Source organism: Galleria mellonella, unplaced genomic scaffold (assembly GCF_026898425.1).
Source record: "Galleria mellonella isolate WM207_F2 unplaced genomic scaffold, CSIRO_AGI_GalMel_v1 utg171, whole genome shotgun sequence".
In the NCBI taxonomy this organism is placed as follows: domain Eukaryota; kingdom Metazoa; phylum Arthropoda; class Insecta; order Lepidoptera; family Pyralidae; genus Galleria; species Galleria mellonella.
This window is the reverse complement of record NW_026442014.1, coordinates 4,721,332-4,742,831: the sequence shown is the minus strand read 5'-3', so window position 1 is coordinate 4,742,831 and position 21,500 is coordinate 4,721,332. Positions and strand designations below refer to the sequence as shown.

At 33.9% G+C, this 21,500-nt stretch overlaps 1 non-coding gene across 1 annotated transcript; it reads right to left on the bottom strand.

Annotated features, from left to right (window-relative positions):
• On the bottom strand, window positions 1–73 carry Trnav-aac (transfer RNA valine (anticodon AAC)). Its single transcript has one exon. It is a non-coding gene; the product is annotated as a tRNA-Val (tRNA).
• Between the last annotated feature and the right edge of the window lie 21,427 nt (window positions 74–21,500).

The following is a 21,500-nucleotide window of genomic DNA, read 5'->3' as shown; positions in this document are numbered from 1 at the left end:
TGTTTCCGCCCGGGATCGAACCGGGGGCCTTCTGCGTGTTAGGCAGATGTGATAACCGCTACACCACGGAAACGTATGATATGGTTGACTATTTTCTGATTCGTTTCAAATACGAGTACTTTCAATTTTGTAGCCTGAGGCTGTTCTTTATCTAGAACACGTTGCGTATAACTTGTCAAGTTACTTAATTTGTTATTTTAATGTTTTCGTACCGAATATTCAAATAGTATGACACAAGTTATGTAGTTTGTATAATCTAACTACACGACTTTATATTTTTTTTATGCAACTTAGAATGGTATACAAGCTAACGGCCCACCTGATAGAAAGTGGTAACCGTCGCCTATAGACATGAGCAGTACCATGGACATAACAGAGTATACTGTTTCGTCCATGATATCCCCTATGCGTTGCCATTCTTGATGACTCGGGTGTTATTCCTCTGCACGCTGTACATTCACTGCCACATCCCACTCTTCAAATTGAAACATAGTCATGCAAACACAACTGCTTCACGGAAGAAACACGAATAGGACAGAGATACCCAAGCAAACGACTTTTGTACAAAGTCTTCTTTTGGTCATAATTTAAAGAACTAAATACAGCAAGTAAAAAATAGTGGATAGCCTGTGACTGCTTGTATCTTTTTAGAAGAATTTTCATCCTGTGTCTCCATAAAACTTGATCCAAATATGATAAAGTATGAAACTATAAATACACGAATTAGTTATAAATGTGCAATCATTAATATACGCAGATTAAGGAATACTGTTTCTAGATGGAGTTAAAGCGTAGGTACATTTTTTCTTCGATTCATGAGGACACTTATATACAACTTAATACAAAAATCTCGTAAACGAAAATTGTGAGATGCTCATTCACAGCAGTCTCCGAAATTGTTCATCCTATTTTTTTTTAAATTTTGTAAATGTGTATTCTTTGCTGTAACTTGAGAGAAAGAAACAATGTTTCTTATAATTAATAGTATGTTACTAATTGATCTAGCAAAACAACGTTTCCCGGATCACCAAAAGCCTAACTGTGGTTGCCAACCCGCCTGTCAAGCGTGGCAACTACTGGAAAAACCTCCCAATAGGATAAAGCTATATTCAGCAGTGGAAAGTTAACGGCTGATATGATGATGACAGTATATAGTAATTGTGTATTAGCGTTGCGTTTTTTTTAATGGTGAAATATTTTGTACAGATATTTTTTGAGAACATGGACATAAAAGAAACGGAGTTACATTTCCTAAAATCCTGGGTTGGCATTTAAAATATTAGAGAATATACTGTGATGTCTTTGAATAAAGTTATGATTTTTTATTATGATAATTGAAACAGAATGTGTAAATAATTTTGTCGAGTTGAGTAACACATCCACGAGACAGTGAATATGTAAATTGAAATACACAAGTGAGTTCATTTTTAATAACACTGTGAAGAAAACAATAGCAGTTCATTACTTCGTATTGTTTATAAATATTACAGTATTGTTATCAAATAAGATAAATTGTACTGTACAGACTTGCATTGACGCTAGACAATAATTACAATCACAGAGTCTTACTATAAAAGCTATTTAAAGCACTATCTTCCTATGTATATGTACGTGTTAAATTTTTTTTTATATACAACTTAGAATGGCAAATAAGCCCACCTGATAGAAAGTGGTAACCGTCGCCTATAAACACGAGCAGTACCATAGGCATAACTGAGTATACTGTTTCGTCCATGATATCCCCTATGCGTTTCCATTCTAGAGGACTCGGATGCAATGCAGATGCACAGCCATGCAAACACAAATGCTTCACGTTAGAAACATGAATGGGACAGAGGTACCCAAGCAAACGACTTTTGTAGAAAGTCTCCGTTTGGTGGTCTAAATGATTAAAAATTGTTTAGTTGGTGTTTACATAAATGTTTGTTTCTTCAGAATAAAAACTATAGCCATAAAATCGCAATGTTACCATATTATTAGCATGGCAGTATTTAAGACAAGCCGTATCATGTTTCGCCAACGTGAATAAGGTTATAAAGTAAACTATATGCTAAGTTAGGATATAGTCTACCTGTGTACTACATTTTGTTCAAGCCCATTTAGTAGATTTTGCGTGAAAGAGTAACTTAGAAAAGTAGTAAAGAGTAACTAAACGTGTATTAAAAAAAAAGAAAAATGAATGGTCGCCCGATACTCCATTTTGTAGGTACGAGAAATCAGCTATATTATATATATATATATATATATATATATATATATATATATATATATATATATATATATATATATATATATATTATTTTTTCTGAAATAGAATTAAGAAAACGAACTTTTCGAAATTAATTCGAATCCGGATATTCAAGGTTTTGACTCTAGTTGTTATAGCCTGTTTCAATAGAATTTAATGAAAATGTAAGCAAACAAAGGAGCGGCCCGACCTTGAGACAGCCTGTTTGAAGTCCAGTAGTTATACAAATAAAAAATAGATTAATTGATTAAAAGCTTCGATTTCGATCATTTTATTCAGGGTTTTCTTTAATAATTTTAATAAAATTAGTTCATTTCACTTCTCCATCGAGATTTATTGAAACAATTTGTAACAATTAGAGGCAGACAGGAGGGAAGTTATTGTTAGTATTGTAGACTACCAGTCCCATTGCTAGCAATATACCCTGCTAGGTCGACCTCCGCGTGGTTCCCCTTGTAAACCATCGTGCTGAATTCCAGGTATATTTGTTAGGATGGGCTAACTGACCCATCTCTTCATTCTCATCTATTATCCCTCACTGATACGCCCATGATATCCTCTCATGCGTTCCCATTCTTGAGGACTCATTATTCCTCTGTACCCTGTAAATTCACTCTCATATCCCACCTTTCAAACCGAAACACAGCCATGCAAACAACAATACATCTATATATAAAAAAGTCGTGTGTACATCACACAGCGATTTTGAACTGTATAACACAATTATACCGGGGTCCCAGCCAGCTAAAAGCTCGGGCCTAACTAAATTACTTTCGTTCTCGAAGCGGCGCGACTAAATTAATTACGCCATTTCGCGTAGTTTTCACGTGATATCCTATCGTGTTTCAAAGGGTGTGCCGATGTTTAGCTTGTTTGATGGTAATTATTTCAATTTAAGGGTTGCCTTTTACGTTATATGGAATATCTTTTAGTTCGTTCGTTACTTTAATAGATTTAGTGCAGGTTAGATTTACATAAAAGAAACGCATACTGTATGGCTATTAAAGTTTACAACCATCTACCAAATAACATTAGAGAAGTAACAGCTCATACAGTGTTTAAACGTAAACTTAAAAATTGGCTGTTATGTAACGGGTTTTATACCATTAATGAATATTTCGCTAAGAAAACAAATGCACTTCACAACCTACACTAGAGATACAGTTGTTAAAATATTTTATTAATTTGGACAACTATTGTACAGGCTTTTATTTTTTCTGTTTACTGTAATAAATAATAATAATATATTGTATGACTAAGGAAAGGAAATATAATGTAGAATATATATATATATAAATTTATTATATTGTTAAAAATTTGCACGCCGACATAGAGGCAGAATGTACACGGGAAATATAAACCTCTATCATCTAAAATTACCTGCATTCTAGCAAAATAAATTTATTTCATTTCATTTCAATATTGAGTTTGGATGATCCTTACTAATATTATAAATGTGGAAGAGATAGATAGATACTCTTTATTGTTTCCTCCAAAAGATTACAATAGTAAACTTATTATAAATATAAATAATTACAAGAAATAATCACAATGAGAAAACAATGGGCGACCTTATCGCTAAGAGCGATCTCTTCCAGGCAACCTTTGGATGGAGAGGAGTAATTATAAACAATTTGGTGGGAGGCACGATGAAAAATTTTGTTAGTTCTAAATATGGGAGATGTGATACATATAATAATGTAAATATTATCCCTACTCATTATTATATATATACACACACACACACATGTGTATATATATATATATATATATATATATATATATATACATACTAACACATATACAAATACATATACATACATATACACATATACATACATGCATATAAACGCCTACACAAATACATAAAAATATATAAATACTGTTCACGCAAGAAATAAGTATGCTAACCAGACATATAAACATATTAAGAAGATGACAACTTGCTCAAATAAAAGTCCTTAAGTTTTGTTTTAAAACTAGCCAGACATTTTATATTGAGTTATTGTATATTATTCAAGTATCTTATACAAGTATAAGAGAGTTTGTTTGTTTGTTATAGCGCTTTAACGATTCAACAAATCACTAAGAAATTTGGTATACACATCCTATATTAGATGGAGAAGGATATATGGCAGTTTTTATCCCAGTCAATAAACATATTTTGGTCATGCGGACGAAGTCGCGAGTAAAAGCTAGTAAATAAACACTACAAGGTATACACAGAACTATCTAATCCTAGACTAAGCAGAGCTTGTACTATGAGTACTAGATAATTAATAGAAATACTTTTTTCAATACATGTCTAATATACATAAAAAAAATACATCCAGACGTCAAACGGCAAAGCAGACTATTAACGCAGGTGGGGTTACCATTTTATTTTCATCTATATGTATAAAAAAACTTTCTATTTTTACAAAAATCTAATTTAATCAATACTAATCCTTGAATCTATTGTCAAACCAACATTGCTGTTATAATGTCTCTAAAATTATATATTATTTAATTAATTACCAATTATGATAACAGATAGAGTCGGGGTCGAGCCACCACCTCTCGGTTCCTCCTGGAAATTATAGTGCCCAATCTTAAGTGAATTCGTCACCATGGATTAACTGAGCTACCTTTTCATCTTTACCTATCATCCCTTACTGATGCTCCACCAGCGTATATCATTAGCACAGGCGATGGTGGAACACCCGCCAGACTATACCGTTAGCGCAGGCAGGGTTAAAAAACAGGTACGACTCGGTAATCAATTGCAAGCGTATTCATCACGATGAACTAAGCTAACTATCAACGTATACCGTTAGCGTGGGTGAGAAGATTAAAAAAAAAACAGATAGACTTGGCAATTTTATTGAAGCAAGCAAATCCTGAGCGCGATAAATATTATCTACTTATATAACTTTCGTTTCAGTTGCAGATTCAACAGTTAAGAGATCACGGCGACGGACAGTAACAAAGGAGTCTGTCGTAAAACCGTGGTCTTAAAAGTTATTTACGCGGTCAACATAGTTTCAGACGTGATGAACCAGCGGAAAGTTTTCCTCTGTTTGCCCATTAGCTTTATGGTTCTCTATAAATCTTTGGGGCTGTGCTCTTTTGTTTTTTTTTCTTTTTAATCTGTAATCATTGTTACAATTTAAGACTGTGATCCATAAAAAAAGTACTTTAATCCTGGCATAATCAGTTATTTTTATTTAAAAACTAAATTACAAATCTGATTTTGATAAAATTTCAATGAAACTAGTCTGTAAGTCTATTCTTCAGAGATAAAAAAATATTTTAAGGAATCGGTTTACAACTGATGAAGTTATTAGGTAACAAACTTAAATAAAAATACAATCGAATTGGGAACCTTTTTCTTTTTGAAATGGATTGAAAATGGATGGAGACAAAAGGATGGCTCGATATATTCATGGGCATGACTATTTGTACTGGTTATTACCATGAGGAAATACCAATATCCTAAAATAATAAATTTTGATCTCTGACTATACAAATCTCGCGGTTGCGTTATCGATTTAGTATGAAGTTTTAATAAACTTATTTAGAGATTTTGAATATGTTTTTTGAGGCACGTTGTTTAGTTTTATAAAGTTCGTCATTGATTTAGTATATACACCGTCCGCATGTCTGAGATATGTTGATAGCAGTTATTTTCAGTGACTTTGCCCGAGTGAACCAGTACGTCAAGTATATTATGTGCTAAGTTAAGATTTGAAATATCCGTGTACTTAACTTTATTTAAATTCATTCTGGAGTTTTTTAATGAAAGAGTAACAAATATCTTTTCTTACAGAAACTTTCGTTTTTATATTTTTGATGGGAATCATCATAATTTTATCCATTATCTGTTCACTGCTGAATGGCCTATGACTTCCCCATAGACTGCCATAAGGAACTGTCCAGAGCCACCTGCATCTATTAACTTTCTGTAATGCTCTCCATCTAGTGGGAGATCGTCCTACACTGCGTTTGTCCCTATGGGGTTGCTACTCAAGTACCTTTCTTCTGGATTGGTTCTTCGAGCTATGTGAACCGCCTATTGCCACTTGAGTTTGGCCGGAACAAATATATACATATAATAATAGTAGACCTTGTCGTTTTTCTCCGTTTCTAGTTCATTTATACAAGAGATAAGGAGATTATTAGTAATGGAATCTGGTGATACCATTGCTTACAACATACCCCATCAGATCGACCTCCACGCGGCCCCTTCTAGAAACTATTGTGGTTACTTCTAGGTAAATTCGTCGCAATTGGCTAACTGACTCAACATCATCCAACTCATTCTATCAGATCTTATAGCGCAAATAAAAATGGAATAATAACCTCGTCGTTTCATTTTCATGTGTAATTGTTGATGATTAGTTGAGTCGTTAAGGTGCCAGGAGGAAACATACAAACAAATTTACTTTCACATTTATAATATTAGGAAAGATTTTGCAGTATAATTATTATATTATGTTTGTATACTGTGTTCCTGCGTTTAGAAATACTTGGGGCAGTTAACGCCCCTGTGAGCAAGTTAATTGAATGTGGCTGGCTGTTTCAGGATCTCTAGGTCCTTTGATGATCTGTCTCGTTATTGCTGCTGTGGTATAATAAAATATCATACAAAAACAATATGGCTCACTGATCAAAGATGGCATTTTTAACCTTATATTTACTTGTCTAAGGTTCTTTTTTCATATTAATGTTAGAAATCTTAAACAAATAAGAAATTTTTGTGATGAACATCATTATTTATACTTATCTTACATACATACATATCTTACGTATTAAATGCATCACCTATTTAATTTTCTGCTTGTCTCGTGGTTGACTGGTAGAGAACGCCATTAGGTGTTAACTTATATAATTGTAACTTCAATAGTTTAAATAAATAAATAAAATTAGTCGGACGAAACTATTGTACTGGGTGAAACAGAAATCACTAATACTATTTTAAGGAATAATTTTCCAATGAAACTCAGTATTGCGGATTTTTTTTATACTACTACAAATGGTAAACAAGCTGACAGTCCACTTGATGTAAAGTGGTGACAGTCGCTTATAGATATGAATAGTACAATGAATATAACAGAGTATATTTTGTTGCCCATAATGCGTTACCATTTCTGAGGACTAAAGTGTTATATGTCTATTATTATTATCGTTAAATTGAACGTTAAGAAACGTGGCGAAAAATGACAAAAAATTTTTGAGCCTCCTACAGCCAATACTGAGACGATACATACATCTTTATAGATAGTGTGGAAATTATTTCATAAATTTTATATATCTAATATATGTATAAACAAAAAAAAAGCATTTTTTAAATATATAATATATAATTTTTTTATATCAGTGACGTGGCAAACAAGCATACGGTCCATCTGATAAAGACGAGTAAGTAAAAAAATGGACTTCAAACTAAACCAGTGATTTTGATTTAAAAACTAAACTACTGATTTCGATGAGATCAATCTGTAAGTATATCCTTTTAGATAAAATCAAACATAAAAATATACAACCGAAAGCAGGACGGTCTCATCCTGCTTTTTGAAGTTGGTTGAAAAAAGTTAGTATTATAATCTGTTAACTTACGCACGGTAATTTAAAAACTATATTTCGAATACGCTTCTTGCATTAACGATATATTTTAGAGAACGATATATTTTCATCTACGTTGCGTTTATTTTAGTAAAAAAATGGCGGGAAAACAAATAACTCCAACTGACTAAATTGGTGCTCGTTGCTTTACTTTTTTTGTTTTAATTTTATTCAACTGACGCTTGATGTCATCTGTCGAATAAACGATTAAACAAAACAAATAACGGCAATTCAGGTTTTTAGATTTGTTTATTTTAGAAGTTATTTAGAATAAAATGATGTTCAGTTTATGTTCTTTTATCATATATTTCATTTGAAAAACAACTCATGTCAGAAATGAATAAAAAATATAGTAATTATTTGTATAAAAACTGTAAGCTTGACCATATATTTATAATAAATTACATTGTAAAATCATATATAATCATAGATAATCAGAAATAACCACAGATAATATAATACTATGCTCTAAAATTTATGTGTTATGATATCTGATTTTTTAAAAATTATTTATTACCGGATCACTAGTAATTAAAAAGAAATATTTTTTGAATGTTGGTTGCCCGGCTTTTCACGGTAAGTATAATTTTCAAAAATCCTATAATTATAATAAATGCAAAAGTTTATAGCGATGGATGTATGGATGGCGCAAAAACTACGCTGCCCACACCTCGATCATTAGTCGCCTTTTACGACATCCACTGGAAAGAAATGGGCAGCCTATTCTATGCCGGGACCATACGTCAATATATTCTTACTTAAAATATACGATATTGTATGTACTGATTTACGCGGCCGAAGCTGCGGGGTAAATAGCTCACGTGTACATACGTGAGCTATACGTAATACGTACGTACTCTGCGTACGTAAAGTATTCCAATTGCGAAAGGAAAATCAAATTATGTAATAGTTAAATCAACTAATCGAAGCGTCAAATCTGTAATAGTCTCCAATGAATAAAATACATACTCGTAAATATAACTCCAGATACGTATCTTGCTAATTAGCCCCAACTCTATTTACTGCATGTGTGCACATGCCCTAACCCTTAGGGTTGTACGCGTTAACGGTTCTCTAGTCACGTTAATTGAAAGTGGATTGAAGGTGACAGTGTAGAACGGGCCTTTTTGTTCGCAATAACACCCGCAGTATTTTGTGTCGGCTGCTGTACGGGTTCTGATTTTGCACTAAAAATGAATGGTAAATTGTAAATTGGAGTTTTTTTAATGAATGATAGTGGAATGGTAAACACGCCTACGCAAACGGTATACGTTGACGTGACACCAGTGAGGGATGATAGGTAAGAATGTAAAGACAGGTCAGGTTAGCACATCATGATGAATACAACTAGAATGCACCACAGTGGTTTCCAAGAGGGATTTATAGAGTTTCCATGTGGAGGTTGACCTAATAGGGTATATTTGGAGGGAAAGGGGTTATTAGTAATGGAGACTAAAAATCCCATTGCTAGCAATATACCCAATCAGGTCGATCTCCTCGTGGTTCTCCCTGGAAACTATCACTGTTAATTCCTTGTGAATTCGCCATGATGGGCTAACTGGTCTGTTTTCATTCTCATCTATCACTCTTCACTGGTGCTCCGCCAGTGTATCCCGTTAGCGCAGGCGGGGTTGCCATTCCATTTTCACCCATCAAAAAGAACAGGGTATATTGCTCCTGTTAGTAGCAATGGTCCTGTTAGTCTGTATTACTAACAATCCCTTCCCCTCCTGTGAATTAAGGTTAGTTGATTTTGTATATTCTTTACACTTTGTAGAGAAAGTGATTACGATATAGTACCAAAGCATTTTTTATACTTAGAATAGCAAACAAGCTGACAGCCCGTTTGATGGAAAGTGGTAACCGTAGCCTATAGACATGAACTGCACTATGGTGATCATAGAATAGTGTATATTCTATGGTTAGATCATTGGATTGGAGGGACAATACATAGTCATTTATTTGGTCTTCAGATTTCAAAAAATTTTAAAAGCTATAATTATCCCGTCGCTTCGTAATAAACTATGCTATCTTCTAAATTAGAACATAACCTATGTGTATATCAAATTTAATGCAAATGTATTCTGTAGCTTTTGCATTAAATAGTCACAAACATCCATTTATTGTCACAAAATTTCACATCTATAATAGTAACAGGATAATAACTTCATAGCGGTTTAAAAATATCACATCAATATCGACATAGCAAATGCTTAACTTATTAAATTAAAATTAAATGTATTTAAAACAAAAAAATATCTACATTTATATTTAAGCTGTAGAGATAAAACATAGAGTGTACTGCAATGGGATAGTCCCTTGTCTCGATTCTTATTCTCAAAATAATATTTTTAGAAAAATGTGTCGCGACACAAAATTCAATGTGCGCCGCCGAGAGGCCTCAGTCTCCAGTGAGATCAAACATGTACCGCTTAAGTTATGAGCGAGAGAGTTTATCATATTTTTTTTATTACTATTTAGAAAAGAACATTATACGTAATTAGAGATATTTATAGAATTCTACCTTTAAATATATTCAGCGAAATTAAATATGTTGTGTATATTTAAATCCAACATCGGAGCGACTAATTACTAATAATATTACTTGTAATAATATTTTGGCAATTGTTAATGTTTCTCATCTTTATGATTTTGAGATATCACTAGTTTACATAATAAAATTTTGTTACCAGAATTATGTCATGTGGCCCTGACAGAGAATAGGCCGCCTCTTCCTTTCCTGTGAGTGTTGTAAGAGGTGACTAAGGGAACTTAATGGTCTAGAGATGGGGCAGCAGCGTCTCTCTTAAAACGTCATCAAAGCTAAATTGCGGCTGCTAACCCGCCTGCCAAGCATAGCATCATTATCATCATATCAGTTGTTAACTGTCGTGGTAACTACTGGAAAAAACCCCAACAAAGGCGCTTATGTTCAACAGTGGGCGGTTAACGGCTGATATGATGATGATAACCAGAATTATGGATTAAGCTTCTTCCATTGATAAACTCTTACAACTATAATCTTTTATAGAATAATCGGAAACATTTATTTGTACTGGCGAATATAATACAACGGTAAAAACATTAGATTATGATAGGTAGTAAATATTCTAGATTACAAAAGAATCGTCTGTATAATGTATAGCAAAAAAAGATAATAAAATTTGCGAACATTTTTGATTCGCAATGATTTCTGTCTACTACAACATAATTTTGCGCATGATTTTATACTTCATCTGATGGATAATTATAACAAGACCTGGGTTAGAAACAGAAGACAAGTCTCAAGCGTATACTTCCAGAAACATATAACTAAGTAGAAAGAGCATTCCATTCCTTAATTGTTTGCGTTAGAAATGATGAGGCGAAACGCTTCATGTGGATTGTGGAATTTCTAGAACGTATTAAAATAATTGTGCAATTAAAACGACAGATCTTATACCTCGCACCAGCTCCTAAGGGTCTCCGAATCGCTATCCATTCTGTTCGCCTCTATTCGCGCGGCAAAATGAGATATCAGTGGTTATTGAATGACGGCGTGTTACTGTGAACGCGGTTTCAAATACATATATTCTTTCTCTCTTTTTTTTTTCGTAAAATACAAAAGGGTTTCTATATAGGCAGCTTAGGGTCTCCAATGTGGATATAAATTGTATTGTTCGGTGGGATTACAGATAATAAACAGTTTGTTTGGACTCGCTATGGTGGTTTTAGTTTGGGCATTTCGTTTCCGTTATTGCGCAACATTCGTGTTTCATTGACAATTTGCTACATAAATTTTTATGGTTTCGGTAGATAAGCATTTTATTTTTGGTGAGTTCCTCCTTTGTTAGTAATGTGTATAATTTTTTTGACGATTACTTATTTATTTACAACCAGCTTTTACCCGTTACTGCTATTACCTTTTTACGCGATAAATGGAAGCCCGTTTTGCTTCTCTATCCCCTATAGTTGCCTGGATACTAAAATGTATAGTGATTAGCTAAACGGTAAAGATGCTAAAAGGTAACAAAAAAAAACATACACTCTTATATCTATATTAATATCACGCAGAAAAAAGATTTGTTGCATGAAGTCAAAAACTGCTCAAACTATTTTAATTCATTTTTCATAACGAAATATACAGTATTAGCGATTTACTACTGCTGCTATTAATATTAGTATAAAAACTTAGTTAGTTAGTTTTACTTTTTTATAAAGTACAAATTTATCTTTCTAACTATCTCGGGTTCTGCATGAGTAGACACTCGTGCGAACTCGGGGCGGATCACTAGTCTATAATATTAGAAGAATTAAAAGTCTAAATATTTTTTTATGGTTCCTTCGCCTCTCGTACTACAATATAAGGCTTACCAAAATTGACTATAAATTTTTAAACGGGCGGCAATGCACTCTCAATTTTTCTCGTATGCGTTGAATTTCTGTACAGTAACCATTTTCCATCAAGTGAACAGTCAGCTCGTTTGCCTCTCTAACAACAAAAAAGCCATCAAGAGAAATTATTTGTTTTTTAAAGTTATGATTGAGAGATATATTATATTTAGAATATGATATATATAGGAAGATGGATAGATAAAAAAGCGAAGAGTTACGATGGGAAATACGACCGGAAGATTTACCAGAGGGAGATTTTGTACAAAAGTCGATTGCTTGGGTACCTCTGTCCCATTCGTGTTTCAACCGTGAAGCAGTTGTGTTTGCATGGCTGTGTTTCGGTTTGAAAGGTGGATATGGCGTGAATTTACTGGGTACAAAGGAATAACACCTGAGTCCTCAGGAATGGAACGCATGGCGGGTGTCATGGGCGAAACAGTATACTCTGTTATGTCCATGGTACTGCTCATGTCTATAGGCGACGGTTACCACTTTCCATCAGGTGGGCCGTCAACTTGTTTGCCATTCTAAGTTGTATAAAAAAAAATACGAGTTTATACTAATGTCATAAAAGAGCCACGGGATGTCGTCGATCTTAAATAATGGGAAGTAATGATGTTATCGAAGATGGAACTCGCGAGTCCATGACCATTTTAAATCTCATACACGACATGTTATATCAAGTAATTTTTTTTTTTCACAATCCAGTACACTACGTTACCCTGCATCTAACACAGAGTGCGTTGTTTTTGAGCTGTCAAAAACATCCACTATTGACGAGGGTAACTCACGGAGCGATTATTTAGTTGACCTCAGGCGATTTAGACCGTGTTAATTTACGCTTATCAAAATGTCCATAAACAATGTTCCGAAGACCAATCTGTAATGGATGGTTGGCTTTGGTTTATTAAGGGTTACCTAATAAAACGAATCCATTTTGCTGTAAAGTTTTGAAATTCAGAAAGTTCCATAAGAAGACGCAAATTGTAAATAGATATTTTATTTAATAAGTAAATTAAACAGGAGTTCAGTAGTATACGAATTTTAATTTTTAAATTAAACATCTATAATATATATATATATATATATAATATGTTATGTAGGGTAAAAGGTTTTCATAGTAATTTAATTACGTAATTCTAACTTTACATGTATGTGGTTTATTCTTTAGCAATATAAAAGTTGAAAGCCTTTTAGTAATAAAGATAAATAAAGCATAAGTACTCATAGTTCATTTATTTTAAAAATTATACTATTAAATCATATTTACTTAGTACATAACAAATAATATAATATAAATACCCAACTTCTGTTAATCCATTGTCCAATCCATACTGTATTATTGTACTATACTATATCACATATTTACTTATTTTATTTTGTATATGACATATAATAAATAATATAACATAAATATCCAACTTCTGTTAATCCATTCACACTTATTTAACTATGGTTTCTTTAGAACTTCCATCAAAAACAATTGTGATATATTTTATATAATGACCACGTGATTTTACTATAACTTCTTCACTTTTGATACATCAGGAAGCTTCGCTGTGTTCAACATTTGGACAAAAAGTGCCTCCCCACCCAAATAATAATCATTTTTATATCTATACGACCGAATTCGAGTAATCAAGTCAGCGAAACCACGTGTTCTTACAATTTTATTACTTTTTATTCAAGTATCATGAGTATAAATAATTATAAAATTTATTAAAATATAAATTATTATTATTATACACTACAAGAATAATTTATTACAAAATTTGGAATAAAAGAAAATTACATTTTATTATTTTTAAAGTAGTCAGTTTGATTTTTATTAAGAAATGTAGGTACACAGTTTGACACTAGATGTTTAAGAAAACTAAAGTGTTAGGTAAGGTATCATTTCTGTGTATAATACTTTAAGAAAAATAATTTGTATATTTGACTAAGCTAAGTATTAAAAAAATTATATCAAACCATGTGATATTGAAATTGTACATGTTACACAGGAACCGGATTGTAAATGGCAATAAATATGAACAAAATTAGCCACTCACTGACTACTACGATACAGGCCTGCGAGCCTAGTGTAGTAATCACTGTATAAGAAATTGTATACCCGACTTTTAGCTACAATAAAGTTATTATAAAGTTATTATTATTATTATTATTATTACATTGAATTGTATGTTACTAGCATTTATAAAAAAATATGAAGGGTCTTAATGATAGCTATAGAAGCCAAAACAATATTTAAAAAAATATGTATCTATCTGTCTGTCTGTATGTGTATTCTAGTATCACAAAAAACCCATTGCATCAAATTGAATGCGATTATTTTATTTTAATACGTTATTTAGAAGTAGCCTATTTTGTGTTTCCTACTTTTGAAATATATGTGTAGGAAGCAGCGGACAAAAATCTAGTTTACAAAAAAAAAATATTTAATAAAAAAAATGTATACATTATAGGCACCGGTGTATCTGTATTGAAATCGATCTTAGCCTCCCTCAGGCGAGTCGTTGAAAATAAAATCGAGCGCACCATGGACAATTTGCTGTCTGCTTATTCAGTGAACGGAAAACATAAATAAGTGTCAGTTGTAACGTTCAACTAAAAACCGTCATACGGAAGAGGAGGAAGTGCAGAGCGGATGCACCCAGTCTGCAGCGAGCGCTCTTATTTAGCTCACATCCAATTCTGTACAGTCTGGAGTTTTTGGTATGAAAGAAATTTCGTTTTTTGCAGAAACTGAGTGAAACTTGTGTTAATATTCGACTACATTTTCCATTTAGTAATAATAATATTATATTTTTTTTACTACATTATTGTCCATTAAAATTATTTTATCGTAATTCGATTAAAATTTTCCTCGAACGTTATTATAAATCTAGTCTTTAACTGTGACTTCCTCCGAGTAACTAGGTCATATTCATTGACTAGAATAAAAAACCTATGCCCTTCTCCGTTCCATATAGAACGTATATACCAAATTTTATAATGAATCTGTTAAGAGGTAACAAATTTACGAACAAACTTACTTATTCATTACATTAATAAGGATTAAAGTCTCTTGTCGGACTTAAAAACTTGTGAAGACAAGACATATATAAAATAATATTTTATTTATAGACATAACGTCTCTTGTCCGTGTATGAAAATAATAAAAAAATATTATATGCATATATAAATATAATATGCATAGAATACTCGTATATGTATTAATTACATAAGAAAATTATTAGGTGCGGTATGTTACTGTAGGTACAAGTTTAGTGAAATGAGGTGTTATATTTTGGGAGACCTGCGACTGTGGAACGCAATCGCAGTTCATATCTTGCCCTCATTCATGTCTTTTGTGTCCTTCATCCTACACGAGGGAGGACCTGAATAAAGGGAGTTGGTTCCCTGTGGAAGTTGCTAAGTTCTGGTCCAAATATATTTAGCTACGAATTTATTAAAATAATAATAATAAATAAATAGAATTATTAGTGAATGTAATATGAATGTCACAGTGTATACTGTGCTGCCCATAGTGTTATTCTACTTTTCATCAGGTTTGCTTGTTTGTCATTCCAAGATGAATGAAAAAAGCATGCTACTTCTCAAAAATGATTTGAATACTTCTACAGTTTATTTTGTGATGCATCATGGTGCTGTTCCTTCCTACAGGTGACAGTTGCCTTCGGAAGGCCGTCAGTTTATTTTCTATTTCAAGACGAATAAAAAAATATATATTTTTAAATCGAAACCTGTCCGAATATGTATTTCAACTTCTCACGAAGATCCGTTTCCGCAACGTGTGAAAGAGACGGTAGCGGAAATGAATAAGTCTGTAAGTTTGTTCATTGAAAGATTCTGTTCAATAACTAACTGCCGTCGGAAAATTAAAATAAGTTATCTAAGATTTTATATTACATTGGGTATTTATTTTAACTATTATTATGCCAGAGACTTCCTTCTTGAAGCACTTTCTTTTACTATGAACTTTTTGTGAAACAATTCATATAATTTTTTATGCAACTTAGAATAGCAATCAAGCTGATGGCCGATCTGATGGAAAGATAACAGAATATATACAGTACAAGAAGTGATTACGCTGAAAACGTTTCATATCTCAAACTACGGAACAAATAAAATTTGTCAGCTACAACGAGGTATGTACACAATATTACGCGCCATTATAGATAAAAGCTTCCATTGGAGAGTACTCGAAACCCCGGTAATCATGTTACATTATGATCAAGTTACGTTCCCGATTCGTGGTTGATCCGGGAAAAAGGGCGACTGAGAATATATTTGTGGTACAAGTTCATAAGCGAAAGCGAATTCTTCATCATCATCATATCAGCCGTTATCTGTCCACTGTTGAACATAGGCTCTCCCCATAGACTGCCATAAAGAACGGTTTTGAGCCGTTTGCATCCACTGACTCCTTGCAATGCATTTGGAGTCGTCATTTTATTTAGTGGGTGATTATCCTATACTGCGTTAGCCTATATGGGGTCGCCACTCAAAAATTTTTCTTCCCCATCGGTTGTGGGTTCTTCGAGCTCTGTAACTAGCCCAGCCAGAAAGCGAATAGTTTAATATATAAGTTAACTAACTCGACTAATACTTAATGTAATAACAATAAATTTATAATGTCAAATTTGGTGAACGTTTAAACTCAAAACAGAGTTATTTACACCGGATTATATTATAGGATTCGGTTGGTTTCTAGCTAAAGAGATTATTTTAATCTCTATACTCGACTGAGTTACCTGTGAATTACTGGTTAGTTTTAAATATAGATATCAATACCTTTGTATGAATGAGCTACCTCTTTCTTTTCTGTGGATGTCATAAGAGATCAACAAACCAAGATGCGCATAAAGTAAAACACATGTATGCTATCGAGGATGAAAGCTAGTAATTAAATAAATATTAAAATACAAGTAATACTATTTACGCTATAATTGCATTACTTGGACTCCACAGTAAAGAATACATACGTACATTGCGCAGTAATATTGCTCGATTTCTTTAGGAATTAGATTTTTTATGGTTTAAGTAATTTAAGATTCGCTTTATAAAGCAGTAGGTACTTTATATATGTGTGTGACATATTTTTCTTTTCCAATAATAATGAAAGGTAAGAGGTAAAATTCTTTATTAAATTCTTATACTCATATATTTCATTAAATCTTCTAATTTCTATTATATTACATTATTATTGTAGTTCAGATTTCTATTTGAATGCAATAACTATTAGTTTAACTTACGTATAATTAAATGGAAAATACTCGACTAAATTCGGAATCAATTCTTGATTCTTAGTCATCAGCGACTGGACGCCAGCAAGAACTTGACTGTTTTGATTTTTGTTTTGCATTACTGCAGTCTACTCACTACTTCCTGTGCTACTGTGTTAGGTTGACTGGAAGAGATCTCTTTCAGAGAAAAGTTCATCTCACATTGTTTTTGTCATCATTACTGTGTGTTTTAATGCAATAAAGAATATATTTCGAAGCCTAAATATATGAAATATAAATTTATTTACATGATCGATATTAATCCTATCTATCCTTGCTAATAATATGTGAAAATGACTGTTTCCTTACAACGTCTTAACGGCTTAATCAATTAGTATGAAATTAACTATACCCGACCTATATTGGATGAAGAAAGATATAGGCTACATTTTATTCTGGTTAATAAATATATCCCGGTCATGCGGACGAAGTTATGGGTACAAGCTAGTATAAAAATTATTTAACTAGCTTTATCCGCAATTTTATCCACCACTACGTTCATTGACCGGGATTAAAATAGCCTATATCTTTCACCATCCCATATAGTATGTACGAGAATATAACAAAAGTTATACTTATTGGTTAAATTGTTAAGACTCCTAGAGGTAACAAACAAACAGACAGTCGTATTATACAAATTTAGTAATGAAAACAGTTGTAAATGAAAATTAACGCAATAATAGTAATAAAGTTCATTCAAGTTCGAAAAGAAACAGTTTTTTTTTACAACACAGGGGGCAAACGAGCATGCGGCTCACCTGATGGTAAGTGACTACCGCCGCCCTTGATCACCCACTACACCAACGGCATTACAGGTGTGCTGCCGGCCTTCTAAAAAGGTATGCTCAGTTAATTGGATTTGTTCATAGTATTCATCATTTGTGTATTAAGATTAGGTTTTAAACGAGAATTATTCATAGACCGGTATTAAAAAGTAGTCTATGCCTTTTTCCATTTTATATAGTAATGTAATATAATGTAAGAAAGACTCTGTTTTCCGCACTTAGCCTCCCATTTGGGCCGTTGTGCGTGTGAGTCGTGGCTAGTACAGCCAACCTAGCTCCGCCCAGAAGCGCAGAAGCTTCCTGGGTTCTTCACAGGCTTCACGGAGCGACCTCACCGTTCCGAGGATTTCTAAACGTTGATGGGCCACAGCCTCACATTCCAGGATTACGTGAGCAGCCGTTTCTTCAGCGTCGAAACAGCCTCGACATAGAGGGCTGTCTGTGGCTCCTATTGTGTATAAATGTTTGTTTAATGGACAATGACCCGTTATTGTCCCTATCATTATTTTGAGGTTTTTTCTATCTAGATGTAATAAACGTTTTGATAGTCGTTGATTCAACGTAGGTACGGCCAATTTTGATTGTCTGCAATCAGTAGCCTGTATCCATCTTTGGTTTTGTATGTCAGCGGATCTTTGACGAATCCACATTCGAAATTGCGAGAACGGAAGAGGAAGAAGTGGATACGGGCCTACCACCCTCGTTCCTGAGCCTCTTCTAGCCAGTTCGTCTGCGGCATCGTTACCATAAGATCCACTGTGCCCTCTTATCCATTGGAGGATAACTCGGTTATTGGAAGATATCCTATCCAGTGAATGGTGGCATTCAATTATCAATTTGTTGTTTGTCTTGTTGTTTCGTAATGCTTTTAGTACTGCTGCGCTGTCAGATAAGAATCTAATGCTAAAACCATTTATTCCTAGCTTATGTACAGCTGCAGCAGCCTCGGTTATTGCAACACATTCGCATTGGAATATTGAGCTGTGTACGCCAAGCGGTATGTGCACGTTTATATTCAGGTCTAAGGAAAAGACTCCGGCTCCTGAACCGTTCTCGGTTTTGGAGCCATCGGTGTATATGCGTAATTCATGTACACCGGATTGGTCCTTTTCCTCTTCTTGAATTTGTATTTGGTATTTTTTGTTAAATATATAATGATTATGAGTCCTGTCACACGGAGCCGCAATCAAAGGTTCATATTCGATTGCCTGGTTCAGAATAGAAGTGTGGGGACTGTAGTGATTTTTACCCCATAGATCCAGATGCATTAGTCGGATAGCGGCTAACGCCGCTTCCTGCTGTATGTGCAGGTCTAGGGGTGTTATGTTGAGGGCCAACTCTATTGCTGTTGTAGGAGCTGTTGAAGAGCTGACAGAAGAGCAAAACAGTCTCTGAAAGCTTTTTAGTTTGGCGGCGGTGGTCGATAGTTTTGTCCTCGGCCACCAAACCAGTGCACCATAGACCAACATTGGCCTGATTACAGCTCTGTACAGCCATAGAGTTATTTTTGGCGAAAGACCCCATTTGTTTCCTAGCATCTTTTTGCACTGGTAGAATGCAATTGTGCTTTTGTTAAGTTTGTAGTCAAGATGTTTATTCCAAAGCAATTTACTGTCTAGTATTATGCCAAGGTACTTGACTTCTTCCTTAAGTTTCAGTTCCGTATTGAAGAGTTTTGGTAGTCTGTAAGGACATGTAACTCTTCTATTTGTGAACATGATTAATTCTGTTTTTGTAGGATTAACCGAGAGTTCATGCTGTGCGCACCATCTCTCAATTATTTCAAAAGCTACTCTCATGCGATCACACAGAGTACCTTCGAAGCTTCCTGTTAAAAGTACAGTTATATCATCCGCATAACCTACCGTGTAGAGGCTGTTATCGTTAAGCTCTATTATGAGCTCATTTACGACTATATTCCACAATAGTGGTGACAGTACACCGCCTTGTGGACAGCCCCTACCGACGATTCCTCGTGTGGTAGTATTTACAGTAAATTGTATAGCTCGTTGTTTAAGCATGTTATGTATCCATTCTCTAAGTGTTATTTCTACTCCATGTGTAGCTAGTGCCCGACCTATACTGGCAAAGTTTGTTTTGTCGAATGCCCCTTCGATGTCTATAAATGCACCTAAGGTTGGCTGCTTCGATTGCAATGCATTGCCTATTCGGGATACTACGTTATGAAGTGCTGATTCAGTTGACTTGCCTTCACTGTAAGCATGTTGGTTAGGATGTAAAGGTTTGCACAGGGAGACTTGACATCTAATCTCTTTGTCACATAGTCTCTCCAAAGTTTTCAAAAAGAACGAGGTGAGACTGATGGGTCGAAAGGATTTGGCCACAGTGTAATCTCCTCTACCTGGTTTAGGAATAAATATAATTTTTACCTCACGCCATTTCAAAGGTATGTAACGGTGAGCTATGCACGCTCGGAACAGCTGTACTAAGTAGTCAGCTATGACGCTCCCGCTCCATTTCAGAAGGGCTGGAAATATTCCATCCAGGCCTGCCGCTTTAAATGGTAGAAAGGTACTGATTGACCATAGTAGTTTTTCTTTATCTATAACTCTGTTTGCTACTTCCCAGTCCGAGCTACTGGTTTCCCTTTCCTTGTATGGTTCCCATGACCACTCCGCAGTAGTCTGGAATCCTGGAAAATGTGTGGTTAGTAGCAATTCGGTTGTTTCTGTGTCGTTCTTTGTATAATTATTATCAGGTTTCTTGAGGCAACCTATTGTATGATCTTTCTCATTAGAGAGACATGCTTTTACTTTAATCGCCTGGTTATTGTTTTCTATATTTGTACAAAAACGCCTCCAGCATTCATTTTATATAGTACGTGTGTATCTAATTACAAAGCAATTAATTAACTCGTTAAGGCGCTAAAATGTGACAAACAAACTTACTTTCATATTTATAATATTAGAAGAACTATTCTTTACATTTAATTTTGAGTTATTAGAGATAATATTTAGAGGTAGGGATGTACATATAAAGCTATTAAAACAGCTCACGTTAGCTGCTATTTAAAGCTCTTAAAATCGTTTTAAAGGCTAATATTTTTCAACAACCAGGGATTAATGATCGAATCGAAAGGGATCGATCAAAACTAATCTTTATTGGTAGCGTAATAAAGATGGCATTGCAGCATATCTTATCACCTACACGTCCCAAGGATCGTTGTCACTTGCAGGTCTC